Raw genomic sequence first — 22,135 nt, forward strand, 5'->3', positions numbered from 1 at the left:
TAACTTTCCTTCTTAAATGCTTCCTTCCCCCCCCCATCATGATCCCAATTCTACCTTACAAATCTGACTAGACCATAGGATGTACATAGGTACAGATAGCAACTGGAAACAGGGAATCCAGGACAGATGACTCCTTCAGGACTAGTGGTGAGAGTGGCAATGCCTGGAGAGTGGAGAGAATGTGGGATAGAAAAGGGGAACTGATTACAAGAATCTATGTATGGCCTCCTCCCTGGGGGAGGGACAGCAGAGAAGAAGGCAGGGGGAGATGTCGGACAGTATAATATATGACAAAATAATAATTTATGAATGATGAAGGGTTCATGAGATGGGGAGGGAGGGGGAAAATGAGCAGCAGATATTAAGGGCTCAAGTAGAAGGCAAATGTTTTGAGAATGATGATGGCAACAAACATATATATGTTCTTGACACAATGGATGTATGTATGGATTGTGCTAAAAATTGTACGAGCCCCCAATAAAATTATTTTTAAAAAATAAAGTTATGCTTATACCATACGGTAGCCTATTAAGTGTGCAATAATGTTATGAACAGGCTTGAAATATTCCTAGAATCACCAACATGTGACACGCACACAAGTGAGCACATGCTATTAGGGAAATTAGCACCTTAGACTTGTTCCACTCAGAGTTATCTCAAACCTTCCATTAGAAAAGAGCATTCACCAGGGGTCCTGGTAGCATAGTGGTTCTATGTTGGGCTGCTAACTGCAAGGTCAACAGTTCAAAACCACCAGGGACTCAGTGGAAGAAACATGAAGGCTTTCTACTCCTGTAAAGAGTTAGTCTTGGAAACCAACAGGGGCAGTTCTACTCTGAGCTATTGGGTCACTAAGAGATAGAAAAGAGCATTCTCTCCAAGCGCAATTAAGCCCGGCACAATCAAACAAGGTATGCTTGAGCTAACTTCAAGAACATTATCGGTAGGAAATAGTACAGAGAGATTTTGGTTCCCTAAACCTTCAGTGGTTTTACATATTTAAGCATTACTTTTCTCAACTTTATCTCACTGTCCTGTGTTTTTCTTTACCGCTTTTGTGTTTATACAAAGTATGTTAATTTTACAAACTAACTTTTGATTCAGTTTGACTTTTGAACTCTGTGTCTGGAGTCATCTATGTCTTCTCCCGTAATTTGCTGCTTTGAGCTTGGCTTTTAAGATTCATCAACAAAAAAGCAGGTGGTTTTATTTCCTACCTTCACTGAGAGATCATTACATTGTTTAGCATGTATACCCCCAGGCTATATATCTGCCACCTCGGGACACATGTATTGCTCCAGCTTTGGTTCATCCGTGCTGCTGGGAATTGCTTATATGTCTCCATCGAGGAACGGACAGAACTTCCTCGAACGACAAGAAGACATACATTGTACTTGGAAACCAAGTGTGTATATGTGAACACACATAACTGAAACAAAAATTTCTTGAAAGAATTGTTGCTTTTGGAGGTGGAGGCTGGGATGCCTTCTTGATATTAATGAATACAAAACTTTTTCATATGTACATATGAGTGTCACTGGATTAGTTTCTCTAGTCACCCCAGCCTAACACAGAGGAGCAAAACAAAGGAGGCAAGGGCGGGTGGGGGAGGTGGGAGGGTTAGGTCTTATAGTCCATTGTAAGGACGTTGACTTTTCAGTGAAATGGGGAGTCAAATCACTTCATCTACTAATGGGAGCAGGAAGCTAATACTGACAGGCAGGAAGCCAGTCAGGCAAGGTGATGGTGGATCAGACCAAGATGGTAACAGTGAATGGGTTTGAGGCGTGGACAGAGTCTGTATATAATTCGGAGGTAGCAAGATGTTATAAAAGATAGAGTATAGGGCCACTAGAAGTGGAGTAGTAGGGGCAAATGGCGTAAGATGGACTGGGAGAGAAATAATTGGCAAAATCAAGTAGAACAAGTCTAGCACTTCTAGGCCCAGAGTGACAAAGAGCAAGGGGACTTTTTGAAGAAGTCGGGGCAAGAAGAGGTTAGGGTTATAAAGATGGAAAATTGGCCACTTTGGAGGAGAGGATATGCCTTTGCTTTTTTTAAAAGTAATCATTTTATTGGGGGGGGGGTTACAAATCTTATAACAATCCTTCACTCACTTGTATTAAGCATACTTGTACATATGTTGCCATCAACATTTCCAAAACATTTTCTTTCTACTTGAGCCCTTGGTATCAGCTCTTTTTAATCTCACCCACCCTTCTACCCTCTTGAATCCTTGATCAATTATATACCATTGTTCTTTTGTGTCTTACACTGTCCGTTATCTCCCTACACCCACATTTCTGTTATTTGTCCCCCTGGGGAGGGGGCTGTATACCCAACCTTGTGATGAGTCCCCCTTTTTTCTCCTTCCCACCACCCCCCTTCCTCTCCCCATCCCCTATCCTCATGATATCACTATTCCCACTACTGTTCCTGAGGGTTTTATCTGTCCTGAATTCCGTATGTCGAAAGCTCTTCTCTGTACCAATGTGTGTACTCCAGTCTAGCTGGATTTGTAAGTTAGAACTGGGTCATGGTAGTGGGGGAGGAAGCATTCAAGAACTAGAGGAATGATATGTGTTTCATAGGTGCTGTAATGCCCCTGGTTGAATTGTCCCTTCCTTGTAATCCTTCTGTGGGGGGATCTCCAATCGTCTACAGCTGGGCTTTGAGTCTTGTGCTAGTCTGGGTTGACTAGAGAAAAAAATCCAAAGACACTCATTTGTGTAAGAGGGAGCTTTATGTAAAAGAGCAATTGGATATTGAGAAAACATCCCAGCCCAGTCCAGATCAAGTCCATAAGTCCAATATTAGCCTATATGTGCGATACCAATCTATAAATTCCTCTTCAGACTCATGCAACACATGCAATGATGCCAAATGCAAGAAGATCACAGGCCAGTGGGTAGAAAGTCTCGTGGATCCAGTGGTGGGGTGAGCATCTCACATGCTTTCATTAGTGTAGCTCCATCAGGCTCCTCATCGGTAATGTGTCACAGGGAGTGAGCATGTGTCCCGCCTCCGGTGAACTATTCTTTCCTTAATGCCTCCAAATGAGGTCATCAAGCTGGGACCTGATTGACAGGCTAAACTCCATCCCTTCACTCTTAAATCTCCCATTGACAACAGATGATGTAACTAGCACACACACCATGATTGGCGAAGTAGAGGTTCAGCAAAAAGGGGGAACACCTTGAAGGAGGCAGATCGATCTAGTCGCTGCACAGTGGCTCAAACATAGCCATTGTGAGGATGGCACAGGATCCAGCAGTGTTTTGTTCTTTGTCACATAGGGCCCCTATGCGTGGGAACAGACTCGTGACATGCCACCACAACACGAGATGTCTGTAAGCTAGGGATTGCAGTAATACCCTGTTGGCAGCAAAGACCCACCCTGTGACTGCATAAAGGTATGCGTAGTAGGGTGTGAATGTTATTAGGGGGCCGTATTACACCTTGAACTCTTCATCGTGAATTAGGAGATTTACAGAGTAGATCATCATTTCATACTCAACAATTTATCCTCATTCTGATTCATCCTTTCGATCTCCTCACTTGTCCTACTCCCTCCCTGGGTTTCCCGTTTCCATTCCTCCTCCTTGCCTAACCCTTTGAACCCTCTAAGCTCACCATCCTCCCTACTAAGGAGCACTCTAGCTGGACTTCTTCCAAGACAGACGTGTTGGTTCTTTTGGCAGGCCATGGTACTTCCTATAATCCTCACCTGCACCATGATCCAAACGCACCGGTTCTTCCTCAGTCCTCCTTATTCACGTCCCACGTCTGCCTGCATATGAGTAACAGTCTCTGGAAATCCACAGGGGCAGTTCCACCGTTTCTAATAGGCCCCTTGAGCGTTGGAATCCACTCGACAACACTGTTTCTGAATTTCTTAACCAAAAATACAAACTCACTGCCCTCAAATTGAGGTGACTCATGGTGACCCTGTAGGACAGGGTGAACTCCTCCCGTGAGTTTCTAAGACGGTAACACTTTACAGGAGGAGAAAAGCTCCATCTTTTCCCCATAGAGCGGCTGGTAGCTTCAAACTGCTGACCTTGCAGATTGCAGCCCAAGGCATCACCACTGTGTCACCAGGGATCCTTTTGGATTTAGGAGACTTAAAGAATATCGTTAGGCGATCACACAGCCTTTTCTTTGTCCTGGTGACCCTGTGGTTCGCAACGCAATGCATAGCCCACTATGAGCCCCGTTACCCCAATGCACTGCTCCTTCACGAACAAGGCAATGCTCTCCGTTAGACCTCCTCTGTGAAACCTGGCAGAGAATCCCTGTGATTCCATCACCAAACTTCGTCTTTGTCAATTGCAGCAATGGCACTTTTCTAGTAGATAGTAGTTATGTATGTACTTACTGGTTTTCCTGTGCGTTTGTGAGCTCTTCCAAGACAGGGATCGTCTCGCTTAAGATGCGCAGGGCTTAGGAGGGTTACTGTGCAGTGTGCCTGCTTCACCACTGGGTGGCACCAAACCACACACTTATTTCTACCTATTCATAAGCCGTTCTGCCCGCCCAAGGCTCACCAATAGAGGTAAACTTATAGAAAACCCTCCCTTTCGGGGTTGTGAATCTCTGCATTATTTGAATTAACTTTTTTTTTCCATGTAGAATATTATGTGTCGCAATAAAACAAATATTTACAAAGACGTTTTCACATATGAACTCCCTACCTAAGGATTACATTAGAATCCCTTCCAAGTTCAGTTTAAATAACGTATTTATTATAAAAATTTCAAATATGAGCTCGCTTTGTGAAAATTGCTCACTATGTATGCTTGCAAAATTCATTTGTGTTGCTTAAATTTTTTACATAAAATGCACGCAAATATTTAGACCTTAAAGGGAAATTTGGTAAGAAAAAACATTATAAATAACATGATCTGAAAATATTAGAACACAGAGAAATATTCCATTATCTTTTAATTCCGTTTTCCCACAAATCTTTGAATCCCCTTTATGTAGTATGCTTATTACTTCATAAAAATATGGCTACCAAACAAAACAAAAATCATACCATTGGGAATGGGGGGGAGGGTAGCATGGAGATCCAAAGCCCATCAGCAGTCAAGTGGACACCCCCTATCAGAAGGACCACAAGGAAGAGAAGAGACAGTCAGGGTGCAGTATAGCACCAACAAAACACACAACCTTCCTCTAGTTCTTTAATGCTTCCTCCCTCACCTCCACCCCACCCCACTATCATGACCCCAAATCTATCTCACAAATTTGGCTAGACCAGAACATGTACACTGGTACAGATAAGAGCTCACAACACAGGGAATTCAGAACAGATAAACCCCTCAGGACCAATAAGGGGAGCAGCGATACTAGGAGGGTAAGGGGGAACCGACCGCAATGATCGATGTATGGTCCCCATCCCAGGGGAACGGACAGCAGAAAAGTGAATGAAAGGGGACAGCAGTCGGTGTAAGATATGAAAACTGTAAAAAAAAATAATTTATAAATTATCAAGGGGACATGGGGGAATGGTGATGACAACATATGTACAGATATGTATGACACAATGGAGATATGTATGGATTGTGATAAGAGCTGTAAGAGGCCCCCAATGAAATAAAAACTAATATATACCATGAACAAGATTTTTTAAAGTTTGTGTTTGAAAAAGCAGCTTGACAGGCTGATAAGATTATGGACATTTTTTTCTTCCTGAACTTTTTGTGTTATAACATTGGCTTAATAAATTTCACTCCTACAGATTCTTCTTAGATGTTGTAAAGTTGCTACTAGAAGCCTTGGTGCAAGAGTGGTTATGCATTGGACTGCTAACCACAAGGTTGGTAGTTCAATACCACCATCTGCTCAATGAGAGAAAGATGGGGCTTTCCATTCCTTTAAAAACTGAAAGCCTCAGAAACCCACAGAGACTGTTCTTCTTAGTCTTGTCGGGTTACTATGAGTTGGAATCAACTCGATGGCAGTGAACACCCCAAATTAGCAAAAAGTTACCAATTTTTACCATTGAATGAGATGAAAGTAATTTTAAACAAAGGCAACAGTTATGTTAACCACAGAGAAATATAAATGTTAAATGTATAATATCATTTTCAATTAAAATACACTTGAAAAGGCAGTTTTGTTTTCTTGTTTTTAATTCCTGCTGCAAAAAGCAACCTTATCATTTTCCATATTCTTCAGCCACCCCAAACATCTATCATTCTGGAGCCCGTGAGCATGCTTTCTCTGGGAAAGACATACGAGGAAGATTTGTATTGTCCATGTGGCAGTTACATAAGATCCTGTCAACTTGTGTAGGGGTGGAGTCTAGCCTGTCAATCAGATCATAGCCAATGAGGCCTCCATGTGGGCATGGCCTTCTCTAGAGGATTCTGGGAACTCCTGTCTTCCTTCCTGGAGGAGGGAGACACTCGCTGCTTCGTCTTCCTGGTGACAAGATACATGGAGCTAAGCTAGAGCCCTGGAGCTGGAGGAGCCATATGGAGACCCCTATCAGTGTTGAGATGCTTCCGCTGCCACTGGATCCACAAGACTTTGCACTCACTGACCTGCTGAACTGCTCTGGGTAAACTGAAATAATAAACAAAATAAAAAATTCATTTCCTTCCAGGTGACTCCAACACATAGCAACTCTGTAGGACAGTGGAACTGCCTCACAGGGTTTTCCAGGCTGGATTCTTGCTGGAGGCAGCCAGCCCCATCTTTCTCCCTGCACAGGCTGGTGGCTTCCAGTTGAGGAGCTTTCTGTTTGCAGCTGAGCGCTCGTACCACTGCAGCGTGAGGATTCTCTAGCTTAGCTTCTGAAGCAAAGTACATAGTTAACCAGTAGACGATTATTTGACTTCTCTCTTGACCATTTGCTTATAGACCCACAGCCCTCCTAGTCTCACCCCTCCATCAGTTCTCACATCTTCCTGAATGAAAGTTCAGGAAGACTTTGCCAGTGTGATTAAGTTAAGGATCTTAAAATGGGAGGTTAGTCTGGATCTGGATCACATCATCTAATCACAAGAGGCCTTTGGGGAGAGAGACAACAGGACCAGAGTCAGAAAAAGAATATGTGGTAATGGAAGCTCATGTTGGAGTGATACACTTTGAAGGCGGAGGAAGGGGCCACAAGCCAAGGAATAGTGGTGGCTTCTAGAAACTTGGAAGTAAAAAAAGGAAACATTCTCCCCTGAGAAGGGACAGAGTTCTTCTGACTCATTGGTTTCCGCCCAGGGAGCCTCGCTTCGGGTTCTGACCCACTTCTCGCTTGTGACGTGACGGGTCCCAAAGACCAAGCCAGTAGGTAAAGATCAGCATTATGCCAAATTCAGAGAGCAAATTCACTGCTATCGAGTCCAGGCTGAGCCCTGCGGGTTTCTGAGACTATGACTGTTTACAGTCAATCTCCTTCGGAGGTGCTGGTGGTTGTGAACTGTTGACCATGTGGATCACAGTCCAATTTATAACCACTACACCACCAGGGCTCCTGCAAACTTCAGCAAATAAATCCACCTCAAGCTCCAAGAGTCATGTCAGAGGGAGTCCTATGAGGTTGCTCCCTCCTCTATAACCAACTGCGTCCTAAACTTGATATCCCTTTGGGCAGGCAAGTCAACACAAGCCATTTCAAACCACAGGCAGAGACGATTGGGTCGGGATTTGGAACCAGGAGGGAACCTGCCCTACCCAGACCCACATCAGAATTTTTCCTCTCCGTGAAAACACTCACCCAGAAACCTGCCTGCTGGCCTCCCAGTCCCCAGGCAAGTTAAAAAATGGAGGATCTAGAGCTCCTGCCAGCAAAAGACCCCTGCAAGAGCCAAGCCTGAACACCTCCGCCCTGACCGAACCCCTTGGCCCCATCTCCGGGGCTCCATTTACCACCCAACACAGCCTTTTGCTCTGACACTGTGCAGCCACCAGCCTACCAGCCCAGCCGCCGAGCAGGGGAGCTCGTGTGTCGGCTAGTGGTCCGAAACTCCAACAGCTGGCCCACCTCCCCTTTAATTTGCTTCCCTTAGAAGACTGAGCAGATGGATGGCTGGGAGGACTCAAGGGTTCGATGCACTCAAACACTTGGGTCCTTACCTATCTTTAAGGTAATAAGTAGATTTTTTTTACCATTGGAAACTCACTTATTATTGGCCTAACTCATGTTATGTTTTCCCTTTCCCCATCCAAGTTGGTTGCCTTAGAACATTTATAACTTTCAGGATTGCTCAGAGGCAACCATATTGGGTGCTGATGTCTTCTGGAAGAGCCTCCAGATAGCTCTGAGACTCAGTCCAAAAAGCGAATTAATTCTCTGCTCCGTGGTCAGTCAACATCCTGAGGTGCTCCTAACACTCGAGAAACCTTACGGTTCTGTCTGCTTGCTACTAGTCCACCATTGTATCCCAAGTTTATCCTGAAATCGGAGTTAATGCAAAACATCTGCATGTGCCTCCCCAGGGCGTGAGTTCCAAAGCAAAAAGTATATGTTGTTTGTGGGGTTTTTTTTAATTCCAAACAGAACTTCACTGAGGCAGCCACCATTGGACATCTGTTGGTGTCACTTCCTCATGAACGGCTTCCTTTTTATTTACCTTTTATGAGCTCTGCTTTACACCATCTCTTCTTAATGAGTTTGTTTATATTTCATAGTTTATCTATTGTGCATCTCCATAATGAATTCAGAAGAGTTGTGCTGCCATCATCACAATCAATTCCAGGACATCTCTTCCTCCTCGTTCTCATTGTTCTCAGCTCCCCAGTTCCCACCAACCTCCCCTGTCAGGTCCCTTTGAGTCTATTAACCCAGTTGTTATCTCTCTTAACCGAATCTGGATTTCATAGAGAAGAAAATCAAAGAAAACCAAGACAGAATATAAACGGCCCAACAACAATGACACAATAAAACAAAAACCTCAATTGAAACCAAAGCAGAACATATTAAAGACGAGCAATTATTGTACATTGAGGGAGATCAATGACAAGATGTCACATGTTGACTTAATTTTAATTACAGCACTGGTTGCTCACAATTTAAGCTCTAAGAACATTCCCTCCGTTGAGTTTGGATTTTAGTATTTGCAATCCTTGGCTCACACGTGCTGATGTGCTTCTTCTATGAGAACCTAGTCGACACCTCATTGAGATGCTGTATTAGTTCCAGTGGACTAGAGAAACAAATTCACAGACACTCATATGTGTACAAGAAAGAGCTTTAGGCCTCTCCCACTCTGCAGGTCTCTGTGTCCTCACACCCAGGAGAGGGCTCAAGAGGAGCTCAAGATGAGTAGGCTGCAGCCCCCATACCACACCACCCCCGCGCAGTCCACTGTGATCAACTGTCTGAACCCCACGTGCCTGACCACCTTGTCGGGTCCCTCTTCAATGCACTCTTCCTCAAATGTTGCTGCCTGGGCTTTGTGGCCTATACTTACTCTGTGAAGTCTAGGACCTGGAAGATGGTGGGAGACATGATGGGGGCCAAGAGCCACACATCCACCGCCAAGTATCTGAACATCTTCTCTACGGTCCTCGGCCTCCTGGGAATCCTGATCTTCATCATTCTTCTCGCCACAGGCACAGTGAAGACCTTCTAAGCCCTGTCACAGATGATGGGCCAGCAAGGCCACTAGCCACTGCACCATGCTGTGTCCTGGACCCTCCAGCCCTGCCCTGCTGGACAACCTGACACCTGGCCTGCCTTACCCCACTCCTGTCGGCAGCCATTTGCACATGTATCTCCATCTATCAGCAAGCTCAATAAAGCGCCCCAGTGTTTAAAAAAGAAAGAGCTTTATATAAAAGAGTAATTATATATTAAGAAAACATTCCAGTCAAGTCCAGATTAAGTCCATAAAACCATTATTAGATACCATTCTATAATTTCCTCTTCAGAGTCACGCAACACATGCAATGATGCAGGAAGATCACAGGCCAGTGGGTGGAAAAGTCTTGTGGATCCCGTGGCAGTGGAGGCATCTGGCATCTCAGCGCTGGCGTGGGTCTCCAGGTGGCTCCTCCAGCTCCAGGGCTCTGACTCCATCAGCATAGCTCCATGTGACTTGTCAACAAGAATATGAAGCAGAGAGTGTGGGTCTTGCCTATGGTGAACTAATTATCTCCTTAACACCTCCAAATGAGGTCATCAAGCTGTGACCTGATTGACAGGCTAAACTCCACCCCTTCTCTCTTAATTGTCTCACGTGGACACCAGATTATGTAACTCTCACAGATGCCTACTTATTTTAAATCAAATCTATCAGATCCCTATGCTATTCTTTTCTGATAAGCGGGCACCATCTGCTTTCTTCACCACACTCTGCTATAGCAACCATACATTCTGATCCTTCAGGCGGGTGAGCATCGAGCAGGGCCATGTTAAAAGAACTAATTGTTCTTAGGTTACGAACTTCTCCTTTTCTCTAATTAGTGAATTTGGCTCTTCTGCTCCAGAGCACAAACCCTTATTAAAAGTAACCCTACCATCATATGTGAGAAACATTGGAAAATGAGACAGCACACTAAAAGGGGAATAGGTACAGCATTATCAATTTGTGTTATTTTAAGCCACCACGTTTGTAATAATTCATTACAATGTCAATAGGAGATGACATATTCAGGACTTCAAAAGCTTCATGAAGCAATCCCATTATCTTTTAATCCCAGGTTCCCACAAACTTTTTGGAGCACCTTCACACCCTCCCTAAGTTAAATGAAGAGGGAAGAGTGGATAGCTCATTATCCACATTACATCAGCTCTGGTGTACCCCCTGGGCGGCTCGTCTCCAGCTCGTGAGCTCAGACAGCCACAGGGTTGATAAAGACAAACATGTACAGCACCCTGTGCTGACCCTGCCTGGGCTCCTGGCTCCAGCTCTTTACTCAACCAGACGTGGATGCGGGGATGGGGGAGTGCAGGCAATGAGGAGAGACCCATCTCACGGCGATGTGAGAAGCTCACCCAAGCACAGTTACTTTTTCAGGCTCTCACAGCGCACACAGCAAGGACAGGAGTGGACGAGTCATGGAAGAGGTAAACTGCATTGTGGGCACCCAGCACACAGGAACCCTCTGTGCTACTGCGGGGGGCGGGAGGGGGGCTGCTCCATCCAAGAGCCTGGCTTTGGATGGTGTAGTAGCTCCTGGGTACCAGGACCAGGGCCTCCTTAGAGAACATCATCCAAGACAGAGAGTTGGGGGCCAAATCTCTATCCCTCCATCTTGGCAGACTTGAACCCATCTCTGCCCACCCAGAGCTCTCTAGACTAGGCAACAGCCCCTGTGGCACCTTTAACTTGACCCCTCAATCATCTCCAACAACAAACCAATCCCGCTGTTGGAATTGATGCTAACTCAGCAAGCCTGCCGGACAGAGCTGACCGGTCTCATTGACTTCCACGGCCGTCATCTTTATGGCAGCCACCTGCCTCGTTTTCCTCTTGCGGAGTAGCTGGTGACTCGAGTCCTCTTGCGTTGGGTAAGCAGCCAAGCACTTTAGCCACGGTGACACCAAAACTCCCCTAATTCCAAACCTGCAACAGGCTGTGATGCACGCAGGGCGGACGTGCTCGGCTTATGACGATGCTGAATGGCGTTGAGACGTCGCCAACAGGGTGCAGTGGCTCTGACCCCTGTGGCAGGCCTCTTTGCAGGATCTCAGGGCGCTAAACTCGCCTTTCTGTCTGCAAGCGAGGCCAAGTGCAGCAGCCACTTAGCTGCAAAATGAAACAATGCCATAATTACACCAACTGGGGAATTAATGGGATGAAGGGGGTAATTTGGGCTTCAAGTTGAAGCCCCAAGTCGGTGCCTGAGGGCCAGAGTGGCTGGCCAAGCGTCACCTTTGCCATCTGCTGGTCAAATGACAATATAATGGAAACAATTAGGTATTGATACTCTGCTCCCGTGAAGTCACAGATGACCTGGAGACTGGGCGAGCGATTTGAGTCCGGGCTGACTTTTAGGGGCTCACGATGACAAAATAAAATGTTAAATATACAAATATCGCTCAGAGGTTTTCCTCCCGTCTCTGCTCAGAGTGAGGAGCCACGTACTGTGCGATGCCAGAGCCGATTTGCTCGTGTTCAGTAAATATTCATGAGACACTGTCTTCGGTCAGTTCCCCAGGAAACTGAACCCAGTAGGGTGGGTTGTTTTAATTAGTGATCTCTTAGCCCTAGCGGTGTAGTGCTTATTAGACGCTGGGCTGCTAACGAGAGTCAGCAGCCGAACCCCCAGGCACCCCTCAGGAGAAAGACAGAGCTTTCGGCTCCCGTTAAGTCTCCGTCTCAGCATCTCACGGGGCAGTGGTACCCCGTCCTGCGGAGTTGCTATGAGTTGGCATCCACTGGACGACAGTGAGGTTTGTCGTCTCTGGGTTCCCATACCCACCCCCGTGGCTACACAGAAGCTCACAGACAACATTTATGACGAAAGGGTTTATTAAGGAAGTGGAAAAGCTGGCATGCCAGTGAGAATTGCTCAGGGTTGGGCTGTGTATCAGAACATGCGATGACAACGGTCTTTTCAGGCTGTTAATAAACGCCCAAAGGGGCAGCCGACTTGGCTGTAAGTCTCAACCTGCAGGCCTTCAGCTCAAGCTCCATGGGTCAGCAAACCCAGCTCCCTGAATTAAGTGCCCAGAGCACCCCACTCTGAAAGCCAAGCCCCCTCCACAAAAAACCACAGCTTTACTCGCTCTGGGGGTTGGGGAGGCCATCACGTTGATCCGTGCTCTGGCTCCTGGTTCCGATGCTGCTCCCCCGACGGGACAGCTGTCATCTGGATCCAGGAGGTTCACTGCACAGGGATCTCGGATCCAGAAAATGCACTCCACTCCTGGCTCTTGCAGGCATTGAGATTCCTCCTCCGGCTTCTCAGAGGGCTTGTTTTGTGCACAGCAGGATGACTGCAACGAATCCTGATCCCAATTACTCACAGGTGAGTCCTATCTGTGTCTGCCGCCATCTTCACACCAAACCCATGTAGGAAAAGGTCGTTTGGTGAGAGTTTAGAGACTCTGGCTAGAAGAGCCACCTTCAATAATCCTCTGCAGGGCAGAGTACGCTAGAGAATGACCTTTCTAAGAGGTCGAAGGAAACAAAATTGGTCAGAAAGAGTTGAACCGGGAAGGATTTGCAACAAAGGCCCTAGCCAATCCCACTGGGAGCTCAGCAGCTGGGTTGGCAAGGAGGCTAAGCCTCTGCATCCAACCAGTTATTGGATGAGCTATAGCAATTGGCACCAGCCATGCCTGGGGGACGGTGTGCCTAGGTCCTGAAGAGGACTCTGGGCGTGCTACACCACAGCACCCACTAAACACACCTACCATGCCCTGGGCCCTGACCCAAGGTCAGGAGATACAATGCTGAACAAGACACCATCCTTGCCGGCAGTGCAGCGTTCTAGAAAACAGAAAGCTCATACACACCAGGAGATGAAAAGCAGTGATCTTGTAGCTGGGAAATATTATCTCATGTGATGAAACAATGAACACCCTCGCCTTTTCACGGACAGCAATATTTGATGTATCAACCACATTTTATTCTGTGCTGATATAAAACTTGAAGGGAAGAAAAAAGAAGATATCCAGAAACTGCTCCAGAGACATGTACCTGTGAAACGTCACCAACGTAGTTGGGGAGATGGCGATGGTGTTCAGCTGGGAGGAGACGTGGCTCTCTGTGGTTCTACCCTGAGGCCTATTAGGGTTCAGCACTTTGGACAAGAGGACCCATCGGGGTGAGGGATTTCTTAAGGGAGATGCTGGCTGCAGATCGTGGGTGGTTATCCCCTGAATGGCACCTTGGTGCACACAGGACGGCAGCTCCTGGGTGAGGTGTGCCTGAAGAGCTAGACCTAGATGTGATGCTGCTTCTGCTCCTGTTGTGGGGTTCCTTCTGGCCCGATGCCCTTTGTCCTATGCCCAAACCCACTCACTGCCATTAAGCCAACTCAGCGTGACCCTCAAGGACAGAGTACACCTGTCCTGGTAGGTTTCCACGACTGGAACTCTTCGCAGGAGTAGAAATCCTCATCTTTCTCCTGAAGAGCAGCTGGTGGTTTCAAACTGCCGATCTATCAGAGAGCAGCTCCTGTGTAGCCACCCCCCACCCCACATGTCTTTGTTCTTCCTCATCTCCCTTCCTGTGAAATCTCAGGGAGAAGTCCTTGAGTACCTTTACTGTCATGTAGAACATGACAGTGAACCCTATGACTTGAGTTCCTTAGGGTGTAAACGTTTGAAATGCACAAGCTATGTCCAGAAAGTGCCTCCTTGGTCCTCTTGTTTAGCTGGGGCATCTGTTCCCTGAGGCAGGGGACATGGAGCTGCCCACAGGCCTTGGGTGGGCCAGAGGACTGAGCTATAGATTGACCACTCTAAAGTCTCTGCAGAGCTTTGTCTGGCCTTCAATCAAATCTCTCTCCATCTGAGAAAGATAAAGCTGCCGTGCCTGTGGAGATGTCCACTCCTGGAAATCCTGCAGAGGGTGGCTATGGGTCAGGATCCACATGATGGTGTGGGGTTTGGTATTGGGTATTGGCTTTTTGGTTTTGATATATGAATGAAATATCCTCCCATATTTTGAACTCAGTGGAAAAAATTAATACATGCAGGGACCTTGTAAGTGTGGGACCCTTCTGAGCCCAGCACTCTGTGTGACTTCATAGCTTCTACAACCATGAAGCTTGTCCTCAACTCCACGTCACCCAATCTTTTCACCCACCACTGGAAACCTTCATAGACTTGGCTGACACAGAACATGGCAGCCACCTACTGCTGTCCTGTCAATTCCAACTCATAGCAACCACGCTCTCAGACAGAGCAGAACTGCCCCATTGAGTTTCCAAGGCTGTACCCTTTACAGAAGCAGACTGCCCTGTGTTTCTCCCATGCCACAGCTGTGGGGTCCCACAGCTGACCTTTCGGAGAGCAGTCTAACACCATGACCACTGCACCACCAGGCCTTCTCAAACAAGCCACCCAAAAGTCCCAGGATCACCATATGACGTAGTAAGTTTGTTGTGCCAACCTGCCCGATAAACATGTGGGGTTAATTGAAAGGCGGAGGGTAAATGGCTCGGTGAGCCTCACCTTTCTAGTTCTCGGGTCTCTTGCTTTCTCGTTGTCAGACCAGGGTGCAGTTGCCTTAGCCAGTTCCCTGCTTCAGCTGGCATGGCTCACTTCCTGAAAGACATCCCCGAGGAGAAGCCACATGGACCTACCCAGATGCAGCGCTGGGTGCTGGAGCAGCCGTGTGGAGACCCCTGCCAGCACTGAGATGCTTACACATTCATTGACTCGGCTGTCCTCCTGCAGTCGGCATCATTGCGTCTGTTTTGTGAGATGGAGGAGGACTTTGTGGATTGGTGTTGGACATATGGGTTAGTGGGTTAGTGTTGGACTTGTGGTTTTGGGCAGCACTGAGTTGGGATGTTTTCTTGATGTGCACTTAACCTTTATATAAAACTCTCTCTTATACATGAGTTTCTGTGGAATTGTTTCTCTAAAGTACCCAGACTAACAGCCCATATTGCACCACATAACACAATTAGCTATGTACATTTTTTGTCATTACCTGAGTTTACTCTGATGACTTGCACTGAATGGAATGAGCCAGGGATGCCAGTCCGGACAGTAGCTGTTGACAGCCAGCCTCAAGCACACTTCCAAATGATCATCAGTCATGGTGGAATGGTATTTGGACTTAATGATCTTTATGTGGGAAAAGGCTGACTCACATAATTAAGTAGAACCGAATAATGCAGTCAATGAGGTAGCACATTTTCTCATGCTTGGGTACTTTCCCTCTGCAAGTAAGTTCCAGAACTGTTCATGAACTCTGGACTTCAGCTGAATGTCGGCTTATGGTGTCAAAAATCTCCCATTCCGTATGAAAGTGAGATGTTTTTGTCTTCTTACTTGGTCCAGCTCCACCACTCATTTTAATACCCTTTCTTACATTTAAGAGAGAAAAAAACAAGGTCTAAAAATTGGCGATAACTCAGCTCGTCCGTTTTGCTGCACTTAGCGCAGTTGTTTGCGCATGTGTTTGACACCTAAGATTGCGTCTGATTGGCTGCGCTGCATATCAAGTAAGTGATGGGATTGATGATAGGCTTACGCCTATTTTTTAATGCCATGCGATCTATCCCCACTACATTTGTGGTCAAGGTGTTGAGGACCCCCAATCTAAAGTCTGGGAGACCAGGTCTTGCCTTCCTGGCTTCCCAGGTGCCCTCTGGCCGACTTCCAAAACAGGTCAGTGTGTCCTTCGGAGCGTCCACGGCACTTTCAATGCTCTTCCCTGGCAGCGCCGCAACTCAGACACATGGATTCTTCTTCAGTCTTCCTTAGTCAGTGTCCAACGTGTACGTGCCCACGGGGCAAGTGAAAATATCACGGCTTGGGTCAAGCCCATCTTAGTCCTCAGTCACATCCTTGCTTTTCAACACCCTAACAAGGGGCCGTGCAGCACGTTTACCCAGGACAATGCGTCTTTTGATTTCCTGACGCCTGCGTCCATGAGCATTGATTGTGGATCCAAACAAAGGGAACTCTTCACAACACTGTAGAGTTTCAAAGGCTGTCAATCTTTCAGGGAGCTGACGGCCTTCTCTTTCTGCCGAGGCGCATCCAGTGGGCTTGAATGATCAGTTTTACAGTTAGCAGACTACTCAAACCTTCGACTCCACCAGGCCTCCCTCAAACAAGCAGCAGCTTATTTTCATTTCTTTAAAAAATGTTATTAACCCCTCTATTAAAGAAATAACAATGCATAAATGTTCATTTGGTTTCCCCATGTGTTAGTCTGGGTGGACTAGAGAAACAAATTCACAGATACTCATATGTATGTAAGAAAGAGTTTTATATAGAAGAGCAATTGTATTTTGAGAAAACATTCCAGCCCAGTCCAGATCAAATCCATATGTCTGATATTAGCCCGTATGTCCGATACCAGACAATAAATTCCTCTTTAGACTCACACAACACATGTGATGACATCAAATGCAGGAAGCTCACAGGCCAGTAGGTGGAAAGTTTTGTGGGTCCAGTGGCGGTGGAAGCATCTCAGCACTAGAGTGGGTCTCCACGTGGTTCTTTCAGCTCCGGATCTGTGGCTTCATCAGCATGTCTCCCTGTGGCTTGTCAACAGAATGTCAAGCAGAGAGTGTGTCCTACCTCCAGGGAGGAAGACAGGAGTTCCCAGAATCCCAGAAGATGGCCATGCCCACACAGAGGCCTCATTGCTATGACCTGATTGACAGGCTAGACTCCACCCCTTCACTCAAGTTGACAGGAGGTTATGTAACTGCCACACCCAGAAAGAAAAATTGGGGAGGCCGGGTGATAGTGAGGATAAGGGGATTTCAGGAATAAAAAATGAAGGTGGGCTAGAACTGATTGTGATTGCAGAACTCATGTTAAAGGTGATTTACCCATGGGGGGTGGGAGGGGTGAGCAGGATGGTCTAAGACCATGTGGTCATGATTGTACAAGTCTCCTTGATAGGACTGGACAATTGAATGATTGGATTGCATGATATGTAAATTATGTGCTGATAAAATTGTTTAGAAAAAAGACTTTGGGATTAAAGGTGTGACCCTGCATATGTCACCTTGACCTGATAGGTGAGGAGTGGGAGGCGCAGGAGGAGGAGTGGGTCCCAGCTGGAGAGTGTGCTGACTGCAGGCTCTGAGATGGGGGAGTGGACAAAGAAAATTCCGGGGCGCCAAGAATATAGGGACTTCCAAAAGTCCATACACAAATGTCATCAACTTTCCATTCCTTTTTCCTGTTAACTTTTGAAAGCCCCCTCATAGGACCTGAGAGTTTGGTTAATCGACAGGCTGATGGCTGAATTTGGGTTTGTTTTCATGTAATAGTATTTTTTTAAATAAAGGTCAATCGTTAATTTAAAAAAAAGAAGAAAGAAAAATTGACCACAAAAATGTTCCCCCTCAGTTGGACCAGAGGGGTAAAGTATGAACATTTTTTGCAGCAGTTAGAAGTAAACATCTAAATATACCCACAATAAAAATAGAGTTTCATTTAAAAAGTAGTGTTTAGCATTAAATGCAAATGAAATTATGTTTATAAACAATGCAATTGATGTGATTTTAGAACACACACAAACTAAAAAACTACATCTTCTTCAAGTAAGCAGGCAGATTCAGATATATGTGTTAAACACACTAGAAATAAGACACAGTAGACCCTGCTATGAACTGTGATGCTGATGTACTACCGAAGAACACATGGGCTTCAGGCATTCCTGGGAAAATTCCATTATCTTTTAATGCCTTTTCCTGGAGCATTTCAAAGCCCCCTCATATCATCAGCTTGTTGAATATAAAATTTCACCTTCTAGATTCCTTTCTTTTCTGGGAAGAAACCCAAAAAGATGTGTGCGGAATGTGAATGAACGGAAATACATCCATCAAAAATGAATCATAGAGCCATGGTAGCAAAGGGGTTATGCATTGGGTCACTGACCACAAGGTCAGCAACTCGAAGCCACCAGCTGCTGGTAGAAAGAAGGCTTTCTACCCTGGTAAAGAGTTATAGTCTCAGAAACCTACAGGGTCGGCTCCCCCTTGCTCCACAGGGTTGATAAGTCAGAATCAACTCAATGGCAGTCAATTTGATTTAAAAGTTAATATTTAGAGTAAGAAGACAGGCTGGCAAGGATTCCTTCTAGACGCCTATAATTCTATACTCTGCTCAAAGCCTAGAGCTAAGTCTATAGTTAGGTAAGGATAATGCCCAATGAGCTATTGAGTTCATCCAGAACCATAGAGACCCCACAGGACAGAGCAGACCTGGTCCATGGCACCCCCCAAGCCACAATTCCCACTGAAACATCTTTCCCCCATGGTGGGCTTGAAGCATAGTCTCATCAGTCAACCCCCGGCTCTGAGCCTTTATTTAAAATGTTGGCACTTTGCTTATTCTGTGTGTTTGCATTAAGATGCCATCTATCTTGATTACTGAAGTGTTTGGCATCCTCTTTTTTTGGGGGGGCATCCTCTTATGTTCTTTAAAAAAAATCATTTTATTGGGGGCTCATATAACTCATCACAATCCATAATACATCAATTGTGTAAAGCACATTTGTACATTCTTTGCCCTCATCATTCTCAAAACATTTGCTCTCCACCTAAGCCCCTGGCATCAGCTCCTCATTTTTTCCCTCCCTCCCTGCTCCCCCCTCCCTCACGAACCCTTGGTAATTTATAAGTTATTATTTTGTCATATCTTGTACTGTCCGACATCTCCCTTCACCCATTTTTCTGTTGTCCATCCCCCCAGGGAGGGAGTTATACGTAAATCCTTATAATTGGTTCCCAGCATCCCCTTATATTCTGAACCCCAGGCGAAATGTCTTAAATGCCTCACCTGTATCCCAGTCCTATCTCAGATATCATCAAATATCCCCTGCTCATTTAGTGATCACCTTGATCAGAAGCACCTGGAGGGCTTGCTGCACCGCTGAGAGCTGGGCCCCACCTCCAGAGTTTGGACTGGGGTCCCATCATGGGCATTTCTAACAAGGTGTTGGCTGATGCTGAAGCTGCTGGTCTGGGGAACACACTGAGAACCAGTACTTTGGACCCATCCTAATGCCATGTCAGTGTGAACGGATTCCCCAAAACACAAATTCTACGTCTGCTTCAAATTCTTCAATTCCCCTTTGTGGCCAATAAAACTCAACAGCTGCTCCCTGGCACAGTACCTCCCTGGGCTGCATTGGCAGGCTCTCCTGCTCCTGCACGCCATGCAGGCTCCTCTCCTGCTCCTGCGCATGATGCACGCTCCTCTCCTGCACACCATGCAGGCTCCTCTCCTGCGCACGATGCACGCTCCTCTCCTGCACGTCATGCAGGCTCCTCTCCTGCTCCTGCGCACCATGCAGGCTCCTCTCCCGCTCCTTCACACCATGCAGGCTCCTCTCCTCCTCCTGCGCACCATGCTGGCTCTGGCAGTATGGCTTGTTCTTACTCATGCTTTGATATTCAAGTCAATGACCAGTGTCACTAGAAACCCTTCTCCACCTTCCAGATTACATTGTGTGGCTGCTATTTGTTCTCCCAGTATGCTTACAGGGCATACCTGTCTGTTAGCACCTGCAACTTTCTATTGAAATGCTCTATTTGCATGGATGTTTCCCTTTAAGAGGACAATGTCCCAGAAGGCTGGAATGATCTTTATTCTTCTAGTCTCTGTGATAGTGTCCAACACACAAATGCACCAACATCATCCATTTAGTGGACGGAGCTGATCTATGCTATCATTCTGATAGAGTCTAGTAAAAACACAGGAAAAGCAAATACAACCTTGAGTGACAGCTAGGGAAGTAAGCACACAGCTGACTCTCAACAGTTTGAAGTTTAGTGGCCTGGCACAGCCACTGCCACCAAGTCAATTCCAACTCTGAGCAACCCTATAGGATGGAGTAAAACTATTCCAAAAGGTCTCAGAGACTGTACACATAGGAGTCAACGGCCTCCGCTTTCTCCTGTGGAGGGATCAGTGGGTTTGAACCGCCCACCTGACCGCGTGGTCAGAAACCCAATGTTTAACCCACAACATCACCAGGGCTCCTTAGATCCTATTGATAGTCATGGCCATATAAGATGTGGGGAGGGGGACTGAAAAGGAAAAATGTGAAGTGTGCATTGGGGTCAGCAAGAAGAGCAACGACGGAATGGTAAATTCCCAATCACAAAAGTAGGAAAAAGAAGCAAAAGAGAGAAAATTCTTAGGTCCAGAGAACAAGATTTCTTGCCCCCCCCCCAGACATAAGGTACTTTTATAAATAGAAATCCTTATTAGTACCTATTATATGACATTGAAGCGCTCTCAAGGAATCAGTTCTTTGTTGGTTGAAAATAGGTTTGGAGAATGAATTTACTATGTAAAAGAATAGACTGACCTTCAAAGTACCCCGCCACCATATGAATCAGTTTAAGTTTGTTTGAACAGTTGGCTCCTGATGTCATGGAACGGGATGGAAAAAATGAGACTCACCGTTCCTCAAAGGGGAGCGTCGTGTGCAATCTCCCACGGAAAAAGTTAGACATCTTTGGAGACCAAGCCAACCAAATTTCTGGCATAAAAAGCATTGCCCATCAAACTTCAAGAGAAGAAGCTACCAAGCCCTGCTTCAAATCTGAGTCCCATCTCTGAGAAAAATGGATTCGTGGTCTGTGTCCCATCTACGAATTTCCCTCATACGGCTTTTGTGTTCTCCATACCATTTATTGATCTTGACTTTCTTGTGAGGAAAACTTGAACTTGTGCTGTTGTTCTGACTCAGTCACCCCATGCTCAACAGCATGAAACACTACCCAGTTCAGCACCGTTAACACAACTGTCATGTTTGAGCCCACGGTGGCAGCCACCGAGCCAATTCATCTTGTTGAGGGTCTTATAACCATTCTGGGCACAGGGCTTAACACTGTTCTAGGGACTGGTCTCTCCTGACAACATGGCCAAGGTAGGTGAGACAAAGACTCACCATCCTCATTTCTATTTAAAATCACTTTATTGGGGGCTCCTACAACTCTTATCACAATCTATACATCCATCCATGTGTCAAGCACATTTGTATATATATTGTCACCCTCATTCTCAAAACATTTGCTTTCTACTTGAGCCCTTGGTATCAGCTCCTCTTTTTACTCCTCCTTCCCCGGCCCTGCTCCCTCACAAAGCCTTGATAATTTATAAATTATTATTATGTTGTCATGTCTTACACTGTCCGACATCTCCCCTCACCCACTTTTCTGTTGTCCATCCCCCAGGGAGGAGGTATGTAGATCCCTGTAATCGGTTCCTTCTTTCTACCCCACCTTCCCTCCACACTCGTGGTATCGCCACTCTCACCACTAGTCCTGAAGGGATCATCTGTCCTGGATTGCCTGTGTTTCCAGCTCCCATCTGTACCAGTGTGCATCCTCTGGTCTAGCCAGATTTGTAAGGTAGAATTGGGATCATGATAGTGGGACAGGGGGAAGAAGCATTAAAAACCTAGAGGAAAGTTGTATGTTTCATCATTGCTACACTGCACCCTGACTGACTCATCTCTTCCCCAAGACCATTCTGTCAGGGGATGTCCAGTTGCCTACAGATGGGCTTTGGGTCCCCACT

The sequence above is a fragment of the Tenrec ecaudatus genome, chromosome 17 (assembly GCF_050624435.1).
Source record: "Tenrec ecaudatus isolate mTenEca1 chromosome 17, mTenEca1.hap1, whole genome shotgun sequence".
In the NCBI taxonomy this organism is placed as follows: domain Eukaryota; kingdom Metazoa; phylum Chordata; class Mammalia; order Afrosoricida; family Tenrecidae; genus Tenrec; species Tenrec ecaudatus.